General features: G+C 41.3%; 1 protein-coding gene and 1 pseudogene across 2 annotated transcripts in view; one reads left to right on the forward strand and one right to left on the reverse strand.

The window, feature by feature from the left end:
- The window catches only part of CDH13 (cadherin 13), a 1,315,977-nt gene that overhangs the window by 82,665 nt on the left and 1,210,792 nt on the right, over window positions 1-22,520 (forward strand). The gene's annotated exons all lie outside the window — the stretch shown is intronic.
- LOC118611832 lies at window positions 11,980-12,095 on the reverse strand (annotated as a pseudogene).

Below are 22,520 nucleotides of genomic sequence, written 5' to 3' on the forward strand. Positions count from 1 at the left end.
GACAGGCCAAGATGAGGACTTTTACTTGACTTAGTCTCAACTATAAATGTGCAAACTCTATGACACAGGTAAATAGAATTTGCTAAGCAATTTCTTACCATGTCCCAAATGAAAGTCTTGGGGTAGCCATGCCCTAACACAGACATTATCTCCTATATCCCACAATGGTTACATTTGAACTGACATTTTAGTTATTATTTTACATCACATGGGGAACAAATATATTTCTTCTGGATTCGGGTGGCAAAGGTGGGATTTTCAATCATAGACTCGTCTATAAACTTATCTATTGCCAACTTTGGCCATAGTTGTTCAAAATACCCTCCCCCTCCCACTACCACCCATTTTGAAATCACATTGTTGACATATTTTTGAGATCCTGCCACATCTCCTATATTACGTATGATAGGCATATATATGGATTCAAGGAAAACAAGACCCTCAAACTAGAGAAAATATGAAGAGGAGAAAAGAAGAGACCATTTAGGAATGTAGGTCAGAGAAGGGACAAGAAAAAGAAAGACCCAACATTGGGCTCATTTATATTTTATGAAGACTGGGACACAGCTGCAGAACATTCTGTGATTTCTTAAGCTTTTGTAAATGCCCAATATATTTTATTTCTTTTTCTCTCCCTTCTTAGTCATGAGTGGTTTTCATTAAAACCAATGCCTTCATTGAATTCTTCTTGAGACATTTGTCATACACTCTCTGCAAGTCGGACACTGTGCTGGGCTCTGCAGTTGTGACAATAACTCAGACTCAGCCCTGTCTTCAAGGCTCTAAAGGAATCAGAGTTGAGCAGGGGCACAGATAAGTCACCCAAGAATAATAAGTGTGCCCATCAGAGGGAAATGCCAAGGGCCATGAGAATACAGAGGAGGAGGGCAGAATGGAAAAGAATGAGAGATGACTTTTACACAGCAACCCTAGTGGGTGAAAACCCCAGCTTAGGAAGCAGAGAACAATAGGGAGTAAGAGCAGAGCCAGCTGACTCCTAAAGGTACCTGGATATGTCCCACAGACAGAAATACAGGTCTGGCTGTTGCCTGGGAGAGAACCAATGCAATTCCTTGTAGAAAGCCTTGGTGGGATCATGTCACTTAATGAGGCTGTGCCATTCTAATGAGAGATTGAATATACAAATGGGCAATGACAATGGACAGACCACATGTAAAAAGAGAATCCTATCTATAACCTCTGCAGCGATTGGCCCCAAACCACTTGATCAATGACTACTAGCTTTCCAAATTTTGCCCTCGTTTCCAACTTAGGACCAAACATAGAAATTCGAATCTGCCTCCCTTACCAAGTGCATAGGACCCCTGCTTCATTAGCTCACCCACAGCTTCCCAAACAAACAGCCTCCAATCAGAGCATAGATGAAGTCTTTCCTTTTTTTTTTTTTTTTACTATAGAGCATTTCTATTCCCCTGCCTACCTTTGAGTCTTTGCCAAACACAAGTGATGGTGGTTGACTGCCCTGCTATAGCAAGCCCTGCTTGGTTCGCATCTGAGTGGTCTTCATTTATTTTCACATTTTTTGATAAAGGATACACTGAAGTATGAGTACAAGTGCTGACACCCACTAACCACTTAATAAATGCTTTTTCTGATGGAGCAACCCTACATTCTCAAAGGTGAAATGGACCTTTATAAAATCGGTTACACTCATCCTATAGAAAAACATTTGCAGCCCTGATGGGCCCGAGAGTTCAATGGGATAGCAGGTTAGTTGCAGTGGCAAGGGCAGGACCACACTCCAGTCCAGCTCAAAGACACTTTTAATAGCTGTGCAGAGAAGACCAAGGAGGGGGAAGAGATGCCTCTCAAAGGCAGAAATTCATGTTAACAGTGTTAACAGTTTTTCTTCACCTTCTAAGTATGCTTTGTGATAACAAAGTTCCCAATAAGCTGTGTACAAATCAGTTCTGTAAATCGAGTCCTACTGCCCCCGTGATTTACAGTTTCATTTAAGTGCTGATTTATCATCATTTCTTCCCCTGGCAACCATCCTTACTATGTGCCTCTTAGTTCTAGCCTCCCTGGCAGATAATTAATGAGCTCTTAATACAGTTTACGGGCACTGAAGGGAATGCACTATTTAAAGATGCCTTTCAAGGGACTTTTTCCTTTCCTTTCCTTTCCTTTCCTTTCCTCTCCTCTCCTCTCCTCTCCTCTCCTCTCCTCTCCTCTCCTCTCCTCTCCTCTCCTCTCCTTTCCTTTCCTCTCCTCTCCTCTACTTTCCTTTCCTCTCCTCTCCTCTCCTCTCCTTTCCTCTCCTTTTCTTTTTTTGATAAAGTGAAGAATCTCGTTGTCAAGAAAAAAAATCACATGCATTTGGGAAATGTCACCCTTTTAAACTTGTGGACTATTGAAAGGCAGTTCAAGAAGTTTGCTTGAATCAGTCAAGATGCAGTGGTCCCCAACCTTTTTGGCACCAGGGACCATGCTCTTATAAGAGTTTAATACCCGATGATCTGAGGTGGAGCTGAGGCGGTGATGCTAGTGCTGGGGAGCAGCTGCAAATACTTGCCTGCCGCTCATCTCCTGCTGTGCAGCTTGGTTCCTAATAGGCCAAGGACCAGTACTGGTCTATGGCCCAGAATTGGAGAACCCTGGTCTAGAGGTTTAGCTAGTCAGCAGTTCTTGAACATATTAAGGGTGGGAAAGAGGGTATTATTAAAACGTTTTATTAATTAATTGATATTTTTTCATTTGATCACTTGCTCAACAAGTACTTACTGAGCACTTATTTTGTGTTAGGACTTAAGCTAGGCTCTGGGGATATAATGGTGAGGAAGACACACATGGCCATTGTGCTTATGGTGCTGTTCACAGCCTGTTGGGGGGACAGATAATGAGCACATAATTATGCAGATAATTAGTTCACTATGTTTTTGATAAATGTTACCAAGGGACTGAGGAGGGAGGCTAATGAAGCCTAACATAGTTTTGGGGAAGGAGAGTGTCCAGGGAATTGATAGTTAAGCCGAGATCGTAGGATGAGTTAGAATTAACCAGGGAAAGGGCACTCCAGTCTATAACAGAGTATGCAAAGGCCCTGAGGAGAGAAATAGCCCACCCCTTTTGAGGACTGGCAGAAGGACTCTGGGCAGAGCAGAATGGTGAAGGCAGAGAGTGGGAGGAGATAAGCCCATGAAATAAATATGGGCACAATGGTGATGGTTCCTACGGGATAAGTGTTTTGAATTGTATATTTAGAGCAATGAATAAATTGTTGACAGTTCTAGTCAGAAAAGGGACATGCTCAGATATACTACTAGAGAAAGAATTTGATCTGCACTGTGGGGAATGGATTGGAGGAGGTAAGGAAGGGATCAGGAAGACCTGTTAGAAGCCCACAGCCTTTGTTCAGGATAAAAGAGGTGGTGTCCAGTGGTGTTCATCAAGCACAGCCTGCAGGAGAACTGGGTATTGAGTGTTAGGGTTCTAGTCAGTCCATTTCATAGAAGAGAAAAAGAGAGATCTAATAGTCTGAGAGTGGTTAGAGAGCTGGACCCTCCCAGGAAGAGGGGCCCACTCCTGAATGCAGCATCTCCATTCCAGCCCTAGGCTCCACCCTAGAGCAGTCCTGGCTTCCTCAAGGGGGCACCGATGCAGGCAGATGCAGGCACTACCTGACACCCTGCCCTGAAGTTCTCCCAGCATGCTTTGGAGAAAGAGCTTTCCTCAAGGGCTCTGACTTGAAATTGGGATCAGGAACAGTGATCTCTATAATCAGGCTCGATAAGGAGAATCATCTGGATGCAATTTCCAGTCTTCAGGGGAGCGTCTCAGTGTCGAGGACCGCTAAAACTGGTCTCTATGAACCCTCCATCAAACAGCAGCCAGGAGTTCTCAAATATCCATGGGCAAAGGAGTTCTTCGGGGGAGAAGCTTCTTCAAAAGGTAGGTTCTTGGGCCCTACTTCTAGAGATTCTGTTTCTGTCTGTCTGGTTTGTTGCCTGGGAGTCTGCATTTCATAACAGGCTATACACACTTCCTCCCGCTTGTTTCTAATGTGAATTGTCTTCAAATTACTTTAAAACTCTGAGACCTTGTCTTAGCAACTTTGGGATGCTGGCTTGCCTGAGCTCAGCAAAACTTGACCCCTCATTCTGGGCAGTCATTAGCACTTAGGAGGTTAGAGACTAAGTGGGATTCTTGAATTGGGGAACAACGTGGGAGCCAAGTCCGAACCTTTCTGCTTCCCCAAGTTGCCTAAGTCTTAGAATCATCGAGAGTGTTTGTAAACATGCTCATTATTCTCCAGAGATTACGATTCTGTGTGGCCAGAGCATCAGGAAACATGTGACTTTAGCAGGTGCCTCCTTATGAACGGGCAGGCTGGGAACCTTCATCCTGGAGGCTTCATTGGCAGCTCTGGCCCTCTGGACTCTCAGAGAGCTTCAGATGTTCTCAGAGAGCCCTGGGTATCCTCAGATTCTTTGGTTCTGAGGATATTTCTGGGTCCTGAGTAGGATCTGATATGTCTCTCAGCTTTGTAGCTAAGTCAAGGGAAGAATTTATGGAGGCACCCACCACAGCTCAGGATACCCAGCTGAAACACATCACCCATTGCTGAGGGCCATTCTAATGCTAGCTTCAGCAGACTTGGGAAGTAAATAGTTTTAAAGCTTCATTAAGTCCAGAAGGGCTGTGTCCATTCAGCGTTTGGTGGAACCAGCCAAATTAGAGGCAGCTGCTTTGATGGGCTTCTTGGGTACAAGGGAGAAAACTCCCTAATGTTTGAATTCCTGAAAAGTAGGGGTGAGAGGTCTCTTGAATCAGATCGGCTTTAGAGGTGTACTTGAGTTTGCTCCCCAGTTTTACCTCCAGTGATCAAGAAGGGTCACCAGAGCTATGTAGGGAAGGTTTAAAGAACTAGGAAGTTCCTGGAGCTCAAGTGAGTTGGAATTTGTTCATGAAACTTGAGTTGAGCTCTAAGGTAGTGGCTGCTCGTAAAAGGAAAAAAGTAAAGAATTAAAAAAATACCTACTGACCTCACGCTAGGCTAATTGAGTCAGAATCTTTGTTGAGGGGTGGGGAGCTGATATATTTTTGAAAGCTTCCCAGTGACTGTAATGCATAGGCTATGCATTAGCATAGGTTATGGGGGTCTGAGCTTGGAGTAATGGCGGTTATCTTGGATGACTGCGTGTTGGGATATTCAAAAGAGGCAGGTACAGTATTTGGGGGCTCAGGGATAGGGAAAGAAGCTTAAGTAGGGCCAGTCTGGGATCTGATAGTTTTGCCAAAGGTCAGAACTGACACTTCTTGTTCAGTAAGAACTCATTCAATCCACCTGTTGTGCCAAGCACACAGCTGCAGAGCATCACCAGACATGCTCCTTAGAAAAGATGACTATGGTCATGCCTCGGCTATGTCCAGCAGACTTCCTGTGTGCCAAGAACTTTGTTAAGGGAAGGCCTCTGCCTTCAGCTCCTCTCAACAACTTCCTCCAGCTTGTGATTTGGCTGCTTAATGGGACCCATTAAGCAATCTGAGATCAGGCCCTCGGTGGGGAGTCTGGAATCTACAGGATTCCTGGGGCTGAGAGGTTGCAGCTCCAAAAGCTACTGGGTTCCCTGGCAGCCCAAACTGGGGATGGCATCAAGCTCAAGGGTCCTGTCCATCAGGCAAGTGAAGATCTACTGAGTGTTAGGAGGAAGTGAAGAGATAAATGCCTGCTGGTCCAAGAAATGCCCTCTGAGCTTAATTGTGGACATGTGTCTGGGGATAATGTGTGGGCTGGCAGAGGCAGGGCATGGCTGAGGGTGCGTGGAGGGCAGCAGAATGGTGGAGGGGAGATGTGGACAGCATTTGAGGTACTGTGGGAGGTGAACCCCTTTTTACTTTTGTGTTGAATTGACAAATCTTTTTTTTTATTTTTAGCATTTTATTTTATTATTAGTTTCAAGTATACAGTACATTGGTTAGATGTTCATATAGATTATGAAATGATCCCCCCAATTACTTTGTTATTCTTCTGGCTGTACACATGACCATTACATTACTGCTTACTATATTCCCTATGCCATGCTCCCCATCCTTGTGACCATCTATCAACTACTAATTTATACTTCTTTAATCCTTCACCTCTTTCAACCAACCTCCAAACCCTCTCCCCTCTGGCTGTCATCAGATTATCCTCTATATTTGTGAGTCAGTTTTTGATTAGTTTGTTCTTTTTGTCCCTTAGATTCCTCATATAAATGAAATCATGTGGCATTTATCTTTCTCTGACTTAAACTCTAGGTCCACACATGTCATTGAAAATGGTAGAATTTCATTTTTTTTTAATGGCTGAGTAATATTCCATTGTACATATAAGCCATAACTTCTTTATGCAATCATCTGTTGATGGGTATTTAAGTTGCTTCCATATCTTGGCTATTGTGAATAGTGGTGCCATGAACATAGGGATGCATAGATCTTTAGGAATTATTGTTTTGGTTTTCTTTGGATAAATACCTAAAAGTGCAATTGCTGGGTCAATTGACTAATCTTTGTGATTGCTTCAGGTGGTTTGGGACTCCACTTTGCTGCAGAGCCTGAGTGAGCTTTGGGCTCAGATCACCTGAACACAGGTTTTACAACTAGGTTGGAGATTGAAGAATATCAAATCTTTTCTCCCTCCAGATCTGGTGGCTTTCTTGGGCTCTGGAGTTAGATTAGTCTAACAAAATATTTTTATTTATTAAACAAATATTTGTTGAGCACCTACTGTGTGCCCAGCTGTTCTTGGTTCTGGTGATTCATCAGTGAATAAGCAGACAATCTGCTCTCATGGGAAACAGATATTAATCATAAAATGATTAAGTAAACAAGTATAAATGCTACAATGAGATAGAACAGGGCAATGGGATAGAGTGTGCCTGGGCAGGGCCATTGGAGTCCTAAAGATGAGAAGAAGGCAACCCAGAAAAATATGGGAAAACGTGGTCCAGATAGAGGGAGAAGTCGATCTGAAGATCTTAAGGCAGGAATGGATATGGAGAGTTTGGGGAACAAAAAGAGAGTGTGCCTGGGGTTAATGAAGCTGGGGGAGTGGGAATGCAGGGTACAGCGGGAAGGAAAGATCAGATTATATGGGGCCTGCTGGACCCGAGTAAAGGGTTTGAATTTTAATTGAGTGTAATATAATGTCACTGCAGGGTTTTACCAGGATAATAACATGATTTACATGTTTAAAGCATCACTTTGATTACTGTATTAGTTTTCTAGAGTTGCCATAATACAAAACTTTAAGCTATATACTGACTTAAGGGACTTAAAACAACAGAAACTTATTCTTTCACAGTTCTGCAAGTCAGAAGTCCAAAATCAAAGCGTCAGCAAGATTGATTCCTTCTGGAGGAGAAACTGTTTTATGCCTCTCTAGTTTCTGAGGCATAAAACAGTTGCTGAAATCTTTGGTGTTCCTTGGCCTGTAGCTGCATCACTCCAATCTCTGTCTCCATCTTCATATGGACTTTTCTCTCTGGGTATCTTCTCCTATTCTCTTATTTTAAAAGTGCACTTGTCATTGGATTTGGGGCCCACCCCATCTAGCATGACCTCATTTTGAGATCCTTAATTATATCTGCAAAGACATTTTTTCCAAATAAGTTCACATTCACAGGTTCTGGGTGGACATAGCTTTTGGGAGGCTATCATTCAGCCCACTACAGCTACTATGTAAAAAAACAATGGATTTAGTCTCTGAGTCTCAATTACTTCCTTGGAGAAATAGGAATAATTGTTATTATCATGTAGGGTGCTATGCAGATTAAATGCATAAAGAGTGCTTAGCATAATTCCTGGCCCATAGTCATGGTTCAGTAAAATATTATTGGCTTTTATTGTTGTTAGTAATATTGGCAGAACAGTCAGCCTGGCCAACTTATCTAGTAACTAGGGGCTAGTTGCTCTTGCCATGAATTGAAGGAGTAGTTAGTTAGTTCAGATTTTGGCCATTTTGGATCAGGCTGCATGGTCAGTAGTTGTGGCAGGAGTGCCTGGAGGAGGGGTGAATAAGCCAGGGTTCTACCAAGAGAACATATGAACAATATTAGTAAGGGATGGAGAATATATGACTGGCTAGTCAGAAATCTGTAGGCTGTCAGACCGTGAATTCTTGGGCAGAAGTGGATGCTTCAGTGTAAGGCTGGAATTTGTCCTTCCTCTGGGAAACCTCAGTTTTGCTTTTGAGGCTTTTCAACTGATTAGATGAGGTCTATCAAGATTATAGAGGATAACATCTTAAAATCAAACTGATCACAGATGTTAAGCATATGTACAAAGTACCTTCACAGAAACATCTAGACTAATGTTTAATTGAATAACTGGATACTATAGCCTGGTCAAGTTGACACATAAAACCAGCCAATACAAGGGAGCTGGCAGTGAGGTCTACATCCTGGGTTGAGACTGATCCTTTGGGAGAGGGTGGGCCAGACAAGAAGTAGAACGTGTGAATGAAGTGCCTAGGGCAGAGCCTGGGCACACCTGGGTGGTGCAGAAAGAGGTGGAGCTTCCTGTTAGTGGCTGGCAGGCCAGGGAGTAGGCCACAGGGTGAGTGGAAGGCCACTGGCTGGCAGGGAAGCAGGTGGGCATTGACAACTGTTTTCTCAGGATCTACCCTCATATTCATAATTCCAAAGCTAGGTTAATGTTGGTATGGCTTCATATTGTCCAGGGTCGAAAAGTCCAATTTTGATCAATATCCTGCCTTAAGGATTTATATAGAGTGATTCTAATGAAGATAAAAAGGAAGAATGTTGACAGTTCACATTCTGTTTACATGTGGAGCTCTCTGTAAAATCCAGTCATCAAAAGAGCATATACATAGCAGAAAAAGTGACACAGGATTAAAAAGAAAAACTCACTTATACCTCAACTCAAAAGAATGGCCCTGAACTTAAAATATCATGTTGGCTGCTGGGTATTGGGTACCTGCTATATACCAGAAACTCTGCTAAGCAGTTTGCTTACATTTTGTCATTTAATATTCACAACAAACCCCTGATGTACATCTGATGTTTTTTCCTATTAGAGAAAGAGAAGTTGAAGTTCTGAGAGGTTAAGAAACTTCCCCAAGGTCATGTGATTATGATGTGGCAGATCTGGGACCCAAAGCCATGTCAGTCTGATGCTAGAGCCAGTACTTCTACTGTTGTCATTTAATCTAAAACACAAAAGAGCCACAGCTTGGAAACATGCTAAAGACGACTAAAAAGAGCCTTTCACTTCCATTTGTGGATAAAAGAAACAAATAGATGAACAAGGAAAGGACTGCTTGGGGGAGATTTTAACAGATGAGAGAGAAAGCAGATCTACTCGATTGCTGTTTGAATTCTGACTTGTCTACCAAGGAGAATGATTTTTCCTGTGTGAAAAAAAAAGTAGAATAAAGGGGAGTCAGGGCTCAGAGTAGGTGAGAAGGCAGGAAGCCAGTACAATTCAGAGACATGAACTCAGGTCTCTAGGCTTAGCTGAAATTCATTTTGCAGGTCTGTTGGAACTTTAAAGCATAAAATTGTGGTGTTGGTTGCTATATGAGATACAGAAATGCTACTTTTGAACCTCTGCCTTCCTTAGTCTGATATTTGCTCCTCCTCCAGATATTCACGACACTCAAATGAACCGATTTTTTCCCCTTCTTATCTATTCCTTGAGAGCTTTTTGGCATAAGAAGCATGCATCAAACACGAAAGGCATATACCACATATGTGGCAAATTTCTTAAGCTAAATATTAAAATGCCTTTTCTCCCCTTTGTACTTCTTATAGTCGAACACTTCTACTCAAAGAATGATGTATAGCAAAAACAATGCTGCATAACAAATGATGAAAAATAAGCTTTTATTGTCCATGCGTTTTAAGCCAGGTGGGGACAGGTTGGGTAGTGCTGCTGATCTTGGCTAGGCTCGCTCACATGTCTGGGGTCTACTGTGGAGCATGGGGGTTGATTGGTGTCGTCTGGCTTAGGCAGGGGAAGCCAAGGCAACATGGCTTTTCTCCATCAGTTTCTCACCCTTGCGTGCTAGTCTGTGTGGCAAAGGCACAAGAGCATAATAAAAAATAACAAGACTTGAGGGCCTGTACTTGGAACTAACACATAGTACTTCTGCTGGCCAAAATAAGTCACCAGTTCAGCCCAAACACAATAGATGGTAAGATAGCCTCTGCCCCAGAGGAACTGGAAAGTCACATGGCAAAGGGGCCATGAATGCAGTTCTACCTGCTTTGTTCCAAGCATTGCTTCGGGAGGATGAAGGGTAAATAGTCATGTCCCTGCACTCAGGTTTTCTTGTTTAGTGAGGCTAGTACTGTCCATCTGGGTCATTCCTTGGGCTGGAACGTGAAGTTTTGGCCAATGCATGAATTCCTAGTGTGTTCTTGATCCATGCTGGATGCTTCTTTTTTACAGTGTGATGCTCATTTATATCCCTATGGCTGACAGTAGCAGATAGTTCTCTAAAGTGTGAGCAAAAACCCTCTGAGATTTGTCCCAGTAAACATTCCTACTCAGCAATTGTTGGCCATTGTCTCATTATTTTTCTTAGAACTGCCAGAGAAGAGGGAGAAATTCCTTGGTGTGTATAAGTAGGGTGGGAAAGGTGAGGGTGAGGGAGGGAGAATGCCAGGAAGACACAGCCAAAGTCGATAATTCAGATTTCTTATTCCTTGCAAAGATATATGCAGTGAATCAGACCACTCATACTCTCATGTTATATTTTCTTGATTGTAGCACAACTGTCAGCAGTCTTTATTCTTACTGCACAAGAATAGCAACCCCGTCTGCTTACTTGTCTCTGTATGCCAAATGTCTTACACAGAGCCACATGGTAGGCATTCTTTAAATATTTGTTTGTTACATAGGAAAAGGAGGGTTGACTGAAGACTGAGTACAGAGTTTGAAGTTTTCAAAAGAGAAAGAAGGTTGTTTTAGACATTACCAGCCAGTGAATTTGACACTAGTAATTGGTACAATCCTAGACTGCATTATTAAACAAATGACTTGTAAAGCAGTGGAAGAGGAAGCTGTGATTGCTGGGAACCAGAATGGGTTCACCAAGAACTGGTCTTTTTGAACTGACTCCACTTCTCTTTATGATAGAACAAGTCATGTTGAATTGACTCTACTGTTTTTTTATGATCATAAAACATGGATTGGATTAGTTAACAGGTTGATTTATAGCTGAATGTTTCTATATGAAAATCTGCTAATGTCAATTTCTTGGAAAATTCTCTACCAGCATGTTGTAGGACTCTCTTCTTATCTTGTTTGTACTTATCCATGACTCAGACATAGTTGTAGTAGGGGAACCTATTAAATTTCCAAATGATTTAAAGCTGGAAGGAAGGATGATGGAGTCAAAATTTCACATCATGTTGACAGACCAAAATGATGGGCTGAAACGAAAAGGTGAATTTGAATAGAAATAAATTTACAGCGGAGACTGGATCTTGAGTAATTTGCAGAGGTATGAGATAGCAGTCTCAGCTTAACAGCACACAGTCAATTAGAGGCAGTTTTGTGACATGGTGGATAAAAAGCTCTATGCCTAAGCTGAATTAATAGAAGCGGTGTGTTAAGATCAAGGGAGATTATAGTCCCCCTGTCTCCTGAATTTATCAGACCACAACCATTCAATAAAACATTTATTAAGTACTTCTCTGTATCAGAGTCTTAGCCAGACACTTTACTTGTTAAATAAATTGGTGTGAGTTACAAGGAATTCCTATCTCCCAGTGCTACATAAAATGTATTTGAAAGCCCCTAGCTTAAAGCTGGGCACTCAGCAAGTGCTATACAAATGTCAAGATTCACACTATGGCCTAAGTATTTATTTATAGCCTGTGGGGTCTTTTACTCATTCACTATTTGCCTTTTACTCTTTCACCATTTCTAACCCCAACCTCATGTTACAAGTAAGTGATGTTTTTTTATTTTCTTCTTTTTTTTAAAAAAATTATTTGTTATTATTAATGCCTACAGCACCTGGTCTTCCTAGGTGGTCTCCCATCCAAGTACTAACCAGGCCCAACCCTGCTTAGCTTCTGAGATCAGATGTTGGACTTGTTCATGGTGGCATGGCAGTAGACCATGGATTATGGCTCCACTGGGGTGTGAACCCAGGTTCTCCTGCGTGTAAAGTAGACGTGCTAACTGCTAGACTATGGAACCATGTCCAATTTTCTTCTTTTTTTATTAAACAGCATTCTTTTAATGGCTCATTTGATAGTATCAGGACTCTATGTCTATTCCTGCTTATCCTTTTATCTCTTTTCTCTTTGGATGTTGGGTTATTGTTTCCTACTGTAGAGAGCTTCTTCTATATTTCTGTGGATGATGGTCAGAAGGAGCTTAAGATTATATTATCCTTATGACTCATAGCCTTAGAGCAAGAGAGAGACCTTCTTTTGATGTTCATATATCAGAGGAGACTAACTGACCTGACTTACTTAGGTCATATGATCACTCTTGAACTGGCTACTTCTGAGTAATGGTGTTCACTCCTAACATGACAGTAAGGGGTGTATGTATGAGTGTGCATGTGCATGCGTATGTGTGTGTGTGTGTGTGTGTGTGTGTGTGTGTTGGGGGGGGGAGTCTGTGGATAGCAAGTTTGGCCCCAGGCAAAACCACATGAATTTTTTTTACAGGAAAGAGCAGAGGTTCCATATCAAGAAAAATGGGGAGGTATACTGGAGAGACAAATATATGTATAAACATTTCTTCTTGAAGAAATGACTAGAGTAGGGTAGAAAGAGAAAGAAGAAAGATGGCTGAGGGGGGATGATGACTTCATCTTCAAATGCATTAACCAGTTCCTGAATTAAGGGAGGAAGAGTGGCTGTGATTCCTTTTGATCAGACATTATTTTAAGACTAAAGCAGAGGACAGTTTGGATTTAGTCTGAGATTTGCTGCTGCCTTTTCCCCACTTGAATTTGGGCTTTGTACTTTCCACTATTACTCTGTTGTTTGGATGTTTGAAGGAATGTCCTAGGGAAGGCTGAAGTCCTTAGGTGAAAAATCTTAATGTGGAACACAGTAATAATACCTGGTAATTTGCAAGGAAGTCCTGGATCTGTTCTGCAGATAGTCCAGGGAGAAGTAGGAAAAGACACACTCATTTTCAGCTCAGCTCCATTTCTGTCTTGGCTTACTGTGGCTGATCATTTCAAAGGCTCCCAAACTCACTTGTTTTGGCCGATGGAATAGCTGGAGGACCTGTTGTGGGGGTTATGTACTCCCTATAACTGGATGGGGAGCATGGATTTCTGGCTCTAGAGAATCTGATGCTCAGACTAATTTTCACACCAGAATCCCGGAGGCCTTTCCAAGCCATCACATTCTCTGACTCTTGATTACCTGGGCTGATAAGGGAACACTGGAGTGGGCACCCAACGAAGTCGTTAATCTTGATGTCACCTGTTTTGGCCGTGGACTTCACTCTAGGGTTTGAGAATCATTTTGCAGAAAATATTCAATCCTAATGATGTTTGTTGTGAATGATATTAGAGTTGGTGAGTTCTGTGAATGCTGTCAAGTCAGCTGGCCTCTGGTTGGAAGTTATTTGGTTTCAGAAAATTGGCCTTCAATGAAAAGGTCGTTGCAGATTTTACACAAAATAAGTGAGCCACAGGAAGTTCAGAGTGATTATTTGTACTCAAGTTTAGGTCCACAAAAGCCATGTTTTCATTTATTTATCCTGCCTCCTTAAAAAGCTGTATACTATTTGCCTTTCTATTTATCTGTGAGATATTAGAAGTGAAAATCCACTGCAGTCTTTCTATGATCAATTCTAAGAACCCATCGTGCACCATTGCCCCTAACCCTGAGATGAAAGGTCTAGAGTCAGGTATTTTCATATACTATCTTAATATAGATAGCATATGTAGATATGTAATATATATATATCCATATAACTGCGTAAAACATATTCAACTGGTATATTAATATATATGCATTTAGCCTACATTTTATATTTATAATATATATTTCAAACATATGGCATATATTGTGTTTCCTTACAATTCTTTGAGATAGGTATCGTTATCCTCATTTTTATAGATGGAGAAACAGAAGAAATTAGGTAACTTTCCCAAGATCACTGGGTCAGTCAGGTTTCTCAGAAGCAAACACTAGAACTAATTAGTACTAATTAATTTTGGCAGAAAACAAATTTATGAAAATGGAATCAGGTAGTTCACAGTGTCTCCAAGAGGGCTGAGAACACAGGTCTAGAGATCATGCAGCCAGGAATAACACCGCCAAGACCCCACTCCCGCTGCCCCAGGTCCAAACCCTGAGATGTCTCCTACTTACAACACATCAGAGAGAGAGAAAGAGCCATGGTCACCACAGCCTCAGAAAGACCGAAGAAGCTAAGGCTACCCGCCCTTGTTGTAATGGTTGCCTTAGGCTCTGCTTCTTTGGCAGACCTGCTTTCATTTCCAAGTTCAGGCAGGTGATTCTGATGGGAAGCTGCTGTTCTGAAACTTGGAGAAAGTTCCTGTACCAAATTATGTTCCCACTTGCAGTTTTGAGAGTAACCATTTTCCCACATTAATGACGTTAGCAAAGTAGTGAATTGTTAGAGAGTCACTGTAGTATAAACAACAACAAAAAAAATGGGCAAATAATGTTGAATGAGGGGAATTATGAATGTTTTGTGCTTGTGACAAAGTGGAATTTCACAAAATGTTCTTGTCAAAAACAGATTCATAAAGTAACCACTTACATGCTTTTAGGTTTTCAACCACACGAGTAATGCATGACCATTTGTAAAAAAAATTAAACAATATCAATAGGTCTCAAGCTGCCTTGACCATCACAGCAGTTCCTGGGGAATTCATCCACATGAGAAGCCACCACTCTTATTAGTATAGATCCTTTTAAAACTTTTTGTATGTGTTTTCATCCATAGATTTGTACCATAGAAAATGGGTAATAATGTTTAGTGTGTGTGTCTGCTTCCTTCATCACTGTGTTTTAGAGGCTTTTCTATGTTGAAACATATAGATTTACCTCACTGTGTTATACACTGCGTAGTATTTCATTATATGACCATATATCGCAGCTTGCTCTCACAGCCCCCAATTGATATACATCTAGGATATCTGCAGATTTTTTGCTATTGCAAAAAATTTTTAATGAACTTCCTTGAACATATTTCTTTTGTGGACTCTGAGTGTTTCTCCAGGGTTGCTTTGAGAAGTAGAATTGCTAAGTCACAGGGGATATCATTTAAATTTTTATAGGTACTGGCAAATTGTCTTGAAAGTTCCTGTACCAAATTATGCTCCCACTTGCCGTTTTGAGAGTAACCATTTCCCCACATTAATGACATTAGCAAACATTAATTTTTTGCCCATGCGAAGTGCTTTTTAATTTGCATGTCCCTGAACACTGGTGATGATGGACATCTTTTTGTGTATTTGTGGGATATTTGTATTTTCTCTTTGTGTGTGCCCTATTTCTGTTCTTTATCAATATCTCATTGTATTTCATTTCTAACTTCTTAGGGTAGGATTTATCTGTCTTGTCCCTTGCACAGAACAGTGTGTATCATGGAATAACTGCCTAAATACTTATTGAAATGATCTAAGTCATCATCATCTTTAATCTAAGCACAACTTTGTCCTGTTTTTCAAAGACACAGTCTGAATTCTCCTTCCCAGGAGTGAGCGTTAAAGCAAAGTATTAGGTCTTTTATACAAAAATCTGACCACAGTCACTTTTGCTAACAGACTGTTGTCCTAGAAGATGAGGTCAAAGACCTTTAGGCTCCTTAAAATTCACTGAAGTGTGTGCTATAGTGACATAGGGCTAAGATGGCTCTGAAGAGTGATGGTTCTTACCATCACTTTTGTCTGATCAAGACAAGCCATGCATTCACCAAAATATGTCCCCCTACTATATGCTTCTTTGGGGAGGTAGTTAATAACATTTGAAAACCAAAATATCTCAAATACATGTCCAGATTTCTGGCTTTTCTTGAAAAACAGAAGACCCAATGATACTGGAACTTTTAGAAGTTAGTATCCTTTCTAGTTTACCATAATCCCTGACTAGCTTCTGAAGACACTTGAATCTACCCCCTCCGGGTTACTATATAGTGGGATATAAAAGTAAACCTATTAAAAAATAGAAAACCAAAAATATAAAGCGGTGTACGATCAGTACCAAATGGGTAACTCCAAATGGACTTTCAAAAGAATTCTGGAGAAGGAAAGGGCCTTGAAGACTGGGGTAGTCATAGCAGATGTTATGAAATATCTGAGTCTTAAAGGGTGGCAGACACTGCTGGGCAAGGAGGGATAAGAGTGAAAGAAGGCTAGATGTAGCAATCTGTGTGGAGGATCAGGTAATACTGAGGAGGCTGATGTAGAGTGTGTGCATTCCCTTGATCTGAAATTCACAAAGATCAGGAGCATTCCTACTGCTCAGGATGGCCTTGAAACCTGCAAAGCTGAGTGGAAAATTTTGTTTGTGTGTCGTCCCCCCCACCCCCACCCGGATACAGTGCTTCTAGCAGATTCTTAAAAGAATTCATGACCCCCAAATGATGAGAATGATTGGTATAGGAGGATTGGTATAGGAGAGATAATGTTGGAGATGTGATCTGGAGACAGACTATAGAAGTCCTTGGGGATTTAGGTTACACATGAGATGTTATAACAGCTACCATTTATTTCATACTTTTTATGTTCCTCATACTATGCTGAGCTTTTTTTTTTTTTAAATGAGGTGAAATTCATATAACATAAAATTAACTATTTTAAAATGTGTAATTCTGTGGCATTTAGTATATTCACAGTGTTTTGTAACTACCACCTCTATCTGGTTCAAAGATGTCATTACCCTAAGAGGAAACCCCATAACCATTAAGCAGTCACTCCCCATTCCCTTCTACCCTAACCTCATTAGTTTGTTTTCTGTCTCTATAGATTTATTTATTCTGGATATTTCATATAAATGGGATTGTATAATATATAGTCTTTTGTGCCTGCCTTTTTTACTCAGCATAATGTTTTTGAGGTTCATCCATATTGTAGCATGCATATGTACTTCATTATTTTTATGGCTGAATAATATTCAACTTTATGGATAGTCCACATTTTATTTATCCATTCATCCATTGATGGTCATTTGGGCTGTTTCCACCTTTTGGTTATTGTGAATAGTGCTGCTATGAACATTTGTGTATAAGTATTTGAATATTTGTTTTCAATTCTTTCATATAGGAGTAGAATTGCTGGCCCACGTGGCAATGTTATATTTAATTTTTTGAGGCTATGCTGAACTATATCCATTCTTGTTATCTTGTGATTAACTGAGTGAGGAAGAGTCATAATTACCTCTAAGAGATAAGAAATTATAGATAAGAAAACTGAGGCTCAGAGAAGTTCAGTGGCTTTCCTAAAGTTGCATAGTTAATAAGTGATAGAACTGGTAGTTAAGCCCAGGAATAGCCGATTGCAGAACTGGAGGCCTTAACTGTAATGCTACCCTGTCTCTCCTACAGAGCCTAAGGAGGGTGGTAACTTTCTATGCGTCCAGAAATGAGTTAGCTGTCTTGCTCAGAGAACCATTAATTGAAAGAAAAAATATTCTTGCTGCGGGAATATTACTTAATGGCAAAACTACAAAGCTACTTACTGTCTGTTAAATCGAACGAGAGTTTTACCATCAAAGGAAAAATGAACACAATCTCTGTAGGCACTTTCTGCTCACCTGTGCAGACAGACATTACTGCCACCGAAAGGAGCAGGAGACTTGTTCCCACAGGCTTTTCCTCTTTTTGTGCTCTCGTGGCCATCCCTTCAGTGTCTAACCACCTCTAAGCCCTTTGTCTTTGGAGGACTGGTGATTTCAGTTATAGTGGAACTCTCAAGGAGCATATTTGAACAGGAAATTGCACAAACATCTGAGTCTTCATTTCATGCAGGATTTTCCTACAACTTGTCAGGGAGAACCCAGAATAAATGATGTTCATTAGGATTAATATCTAGATTGTGGAAATGTGAAATTGATCACAGATATCCCCTTTCGAGACAAGACCCCAGGGTGATGGAGTGAGGCAGGCGCAAAGTCTCTGCTGGGTTCATCAAAACTGAGACCTGGTAATGCAGAAAAGTAATATTGATCCTATGAGACACATGATTGCTGGAAAGTGCCAGCATCACTGTGGGAGCAGACAGGCAGCAAAATCTCTGTTGTATGTTTTACCCTAGAGAGGACTGAAGAGCATAGCTACTCCCCAAATGCTCCTATCTTGTTTTAAAGTGGAATCTTTTATCAGCTGACTAGAGGAGAAGGACCACTTTAGACATCTGAATATGTTAATAGCTGGCTGCCTACTGAGGTGTACTACCGAAGCACAAAATTACATTTCCAAACAAATTTTTAAATCCTCTCGATATGTTGAAATCTGTTGTCTATTTCATATAAATAAAAGCTTCTAGAATGTACCTTGCTTTATATTTCTGTGTGTGTATGTGTAGTTTTGTATTCAGCCATTAAACTGGGCATCTTCCATTTGCTCCTCTAGACCCATCGGTAAGTTCTCTTACCTCTGATTTCTCCTTGGGTTTGGTCAATGGAAGGTGCTTGAAGGAGATTGGAGGTAGGGAAGGATTATAATTGAGTACATTTGAACTCCTGATTCACTTCCAGATGGGATGCAGGTTAGTTGTAGTTATATTTCTCTCTGGTGGGCCACAGCTCCTATCAGTTGGCCTTCTCCCAAAGCTATAGACCTTATTAAATTTCAGTAACACTACCTCCATTTGTGTCTTCAATCTTGGGGGTATTATCAGCTTCCCACTGTTGCGAGCTTTGGAGGGGCTTCACTCTCAGTGGGTATTCCTCAGCTTTCCCACACCTTTATTGTTATTATAATCTCTCTCTCACCCCTTTCAGCATGACATCTGTTTTCTGCAATGAGCCTGACCAGAACACTCACCTGTCCCTATGGCAGGTAACTAGGTGTTGATAGGATACAGTAAGAATCCCAACCCTGAAGTAGACTATAGGCTGAACATCAAACTGCGGCTCCATCATCTTATGCCTCTGGAGCAGAGAACAGAGATCTGAGAACAGGAGAAATGAGGGCTGAGAATTAGAAACGGGGGCAGCAGAAGAAACTTAAAGAGAAGTTGCCTAGGAGGGGTTACTCAGAATAGAGGGGAGAAAAACAATGTTCCCATCAGAGTTACTGCCCTGTAGCAACTTGAGGTGCCATTAATGAGATGATTTGTAGGTTTCAGCTATGCACACACAGCTCACTTTTATGCCTTTATTACTAGAATAACTTTTCTCTTTCCTTAGCATACCTTGAGAGGGGGCACCTTTTGAGTGTACCTGACTAGGCCATCTCCCCACCTCTTCACTCCAGGATTTGAGCTCCTTGCAGGTTTCTGGAATGACCTAAGCCATCTTTTACTTCTTTATTTTCTCACTCAGTCACTTTTGATATTTTTTTCATCATAATAATTCTTGTCCTTTTTTAAGACTTGGTCTACTGCGATAATTTTGGCCCCACTTATCTGTGCAAAAGGTAATTTAGAAATTGTGGTCAAGGGGAAATAACATTAAAATTTTAAAAATTTTGGAGATCTTTTGGGGAAGTGGGTTAAAGATCTGCACCTATACTTTGAGAATAGGAAGGGAGCCCCAAGAAGTTCTGAAAAATTCTATTTTTATGTGGTGAAGGCATACACTTCTAAGTTTGAAACCAAACACCTTATATTTTAAATAAGATGGAACACAACAACAATGGGTTCAAACAGAAGCAAAATCACTTAGGGTAGGGGGAAAAAGAATAACTCTTAGGGTAAGAGGGCATTTTCTTCATGATACACTAAGCTTCTTGCTCTCAGGAGGCCCCAGGTAAATATTCGTGAAGAAAACTATGCATATCTGTTTGTCACAGTGTGTGTCAGAGGTCCTCAAGAACACTTCCAGGTTTGATGATTTACTAGGTAGATTCATATAGTTGTACTGGTGGTTATGACTTATTACAACAAAAGGACACAAAACAAAATTAGCACAAGGGAAAGGTGCATGGGATGAAGACCAGAGGAAACAAGGCTCAAGCTTCCAAGAGTCCCCTCCCAGTGGAGTTGCACAGGATTTGTTTAATTCTCACAGAAATGAGTTGTGACAACATACAAAATGTTGTCTACCATGGAAACTCATTAGACACTCAGTGTCCAGGGTATTTATTAAGGATTGTCTCATAGACACCCTCTGCTTGGCACATGACCAAATTCCAGCCTCCCAGAAGGAAAGCAGGTGTTAATTAAAAACCATCTTATTTTTACAGTTTAGGCATAGTGAGCCTAAACTCTTCTCAATTCTGGAAATGGTGGGAACCCTCCTCAAATTTAAGTTTCCAGATGCCAGCCAAGGGCTGATCTTACAAGTAGGCCTTCCTAATGATAGCAGTTCTTAATCCTGCTATGTTTGTTCTTTTTTTCATATGGTGTCACATTGATTACCCATGGTTAAAGGAGATAGCTATGCAATCTCCCAACAAGTAGAGTTTCCTTTCTTTTAGATCCCATGAAGAATTGGGGCTTCCTGGAATGTCAACTCAGATTTCTTTTTTCAGATACCTTAGCGATGGTTTCCAAATCTAAAGGTTCTGCTAATAGTTGGCTTTGATTAAATTGTTGCCCATAGCCCCCTTCTCCTTTGCAGCCCATCCTGAGGGGCTTAAGTCCAAGTTCCCAAGAACTATTCCTGCTGCATATAAGACTTGTCTCTCAGAACTTTGCCTTAAATCCTGTGTCATAGGAGGGCTCCCCATCAAATAAACTCTTTTATCTAAAAAGCTTTATATTCTGCCCCTGTTGACCAAACCCCCGTAGGGATTCACTCCTCATCATGCTTTCCTGATTCTTGCCTAGCCATATTAGCCAGGATCCTATGGCTACTATGGAATGCATCCTTCTCTTTCTAGTAGGCCCAACACTGGCTCATCAGGTTAGGCCGAGATTGAACCCTTGGTGTTGATCTGGTAGCCAGCCGAGAAGGTGGAGATAATTATTTTGTTAGGCACCTACCCCATTAGAGGTTTTGCTTATCCTTCAAGCAAGGAAAAGGGACTGTGTTCCAACAAGAGATGGGAGGACACTTTGGCAGACCCAGAGGTTTCAGAGGATCTTAGGGTTGAAGCTAATCAAGTGCATCTTCCAAAATATCCGCACCCCAAGGCTCAAAGTTCCATTCTTCCCCATCAGGGCCCTGACTTGGGTGTAGGACATGTACCTAGCCTGAGTATCCAGCCTTCTCTGAAGTTCTGCCATTCTTATAGTTAAGTCCTGTGTCTGTTCATTAGCTCTGTTTTCATGCTGAAAAAGATCAGGGTTTCTTTAAACATTGCCAAGGAAGCTCTCTGACACAATTTGCTCTAAATTGTTGAGTGATTGCCCTGAGGCTATCATTTTTTCTCTGATGAAGGTATTCAGCAACAGTTTCCCAATTTCACAGTCCTCATAATTGCTATATCTCTTATTCCTCTCAAGTGGTAAGGATGTTGTACAAGCCAGTGCATCCCCTTCCACCCATAGTCTGTCCTAGTTATCCACAGGTGAAAGCCTTAGCAATTGCACTATAACCAATGTGCCAGGGATGGATGATGCTCTATCTCCCATCGGTGATGAACTACTCATGCCAGGAAGCCAATCAGTGATTCAACTCCAGAATCCCTTCCTTTGGGTCTATTCTTAAGACCAACTCCTTATACCAGCTCTCTTAGATCAGTATGGGGGCAGTATAATGGCCCCAGAGATGTCCACATCCTTATCCCTGGAACCAGTGAGTATGTTACCTGACATGGTAAATGGAACTTTGCAGATGTGGTAAGTGAAGGATCATGACATGGGAAGATTAGCCTGGATTCTCTAGTCAGGTACAATGTATTTACAAGCACCATTGTAAGAGGGATGCAGGAGGGATCAGAGTCAGAGAAGATGATGTAACAATGGAAGAAAAGGTTGCAGTGATGCGGGGCTATGAGCTTGGGAGTGTAGGTAACTTCTAGATAATGGTAAAGGCAAGGGAGGGGTTGTTCCCTAGAGTTTCCAGAAGGAACACAGACTTGCCAACACCTTCCTTTAGTCCAGTGGGATTTGGGTCAGATTTCTGACCTTCAGAATTTTAAGGTAATTAATTTGCATTGTTTAAGCTGCTAAGTTTGTGGTAATTTGTTCCAACTGTGATAGGAAACTAATACAGTTGGGTTCTGCAAAAGCAGAGCTTAAGGCAGGGATTTGGGTATATGTGATTTATTGAGCGAATGCTCTCAGGAGCTCTGTAGCAGACTCCTGTAGGAGAGTGAGGATGATAAGATGAAAGGGAATTGCTAGGCAAGTCTGTGGCGCTGGTTAAAAGCTTAGCCTTGGCCTGATTCATGGAGGAGCACACTGTAGAGCTATTCTCTCTCGAGACAAAGAGTTCGCCCTTTGATTCTGGTTTCGGGCAGTCATTGGCAGCCCCCAGGTGGTGGTTGTT

The sequence above is a fragment of the Rousettus aegyptiacus genome, unplaced genomic scaffold (genome assembly GCF_014176215.1).
Source record: "Rousettus aegyptiacus isolate mRouAeg1 unplaced genomic scaffold, mRouAeg1.p scaffold_m13_p_14, whole genome shotgun sequence".
Lineage (NCBI taxonomy): Eukaryota > Metazoa > Chordata > Mammalia > Chiroptera > Pteropodidae > Rousettus > Rousettus aegyptiacus.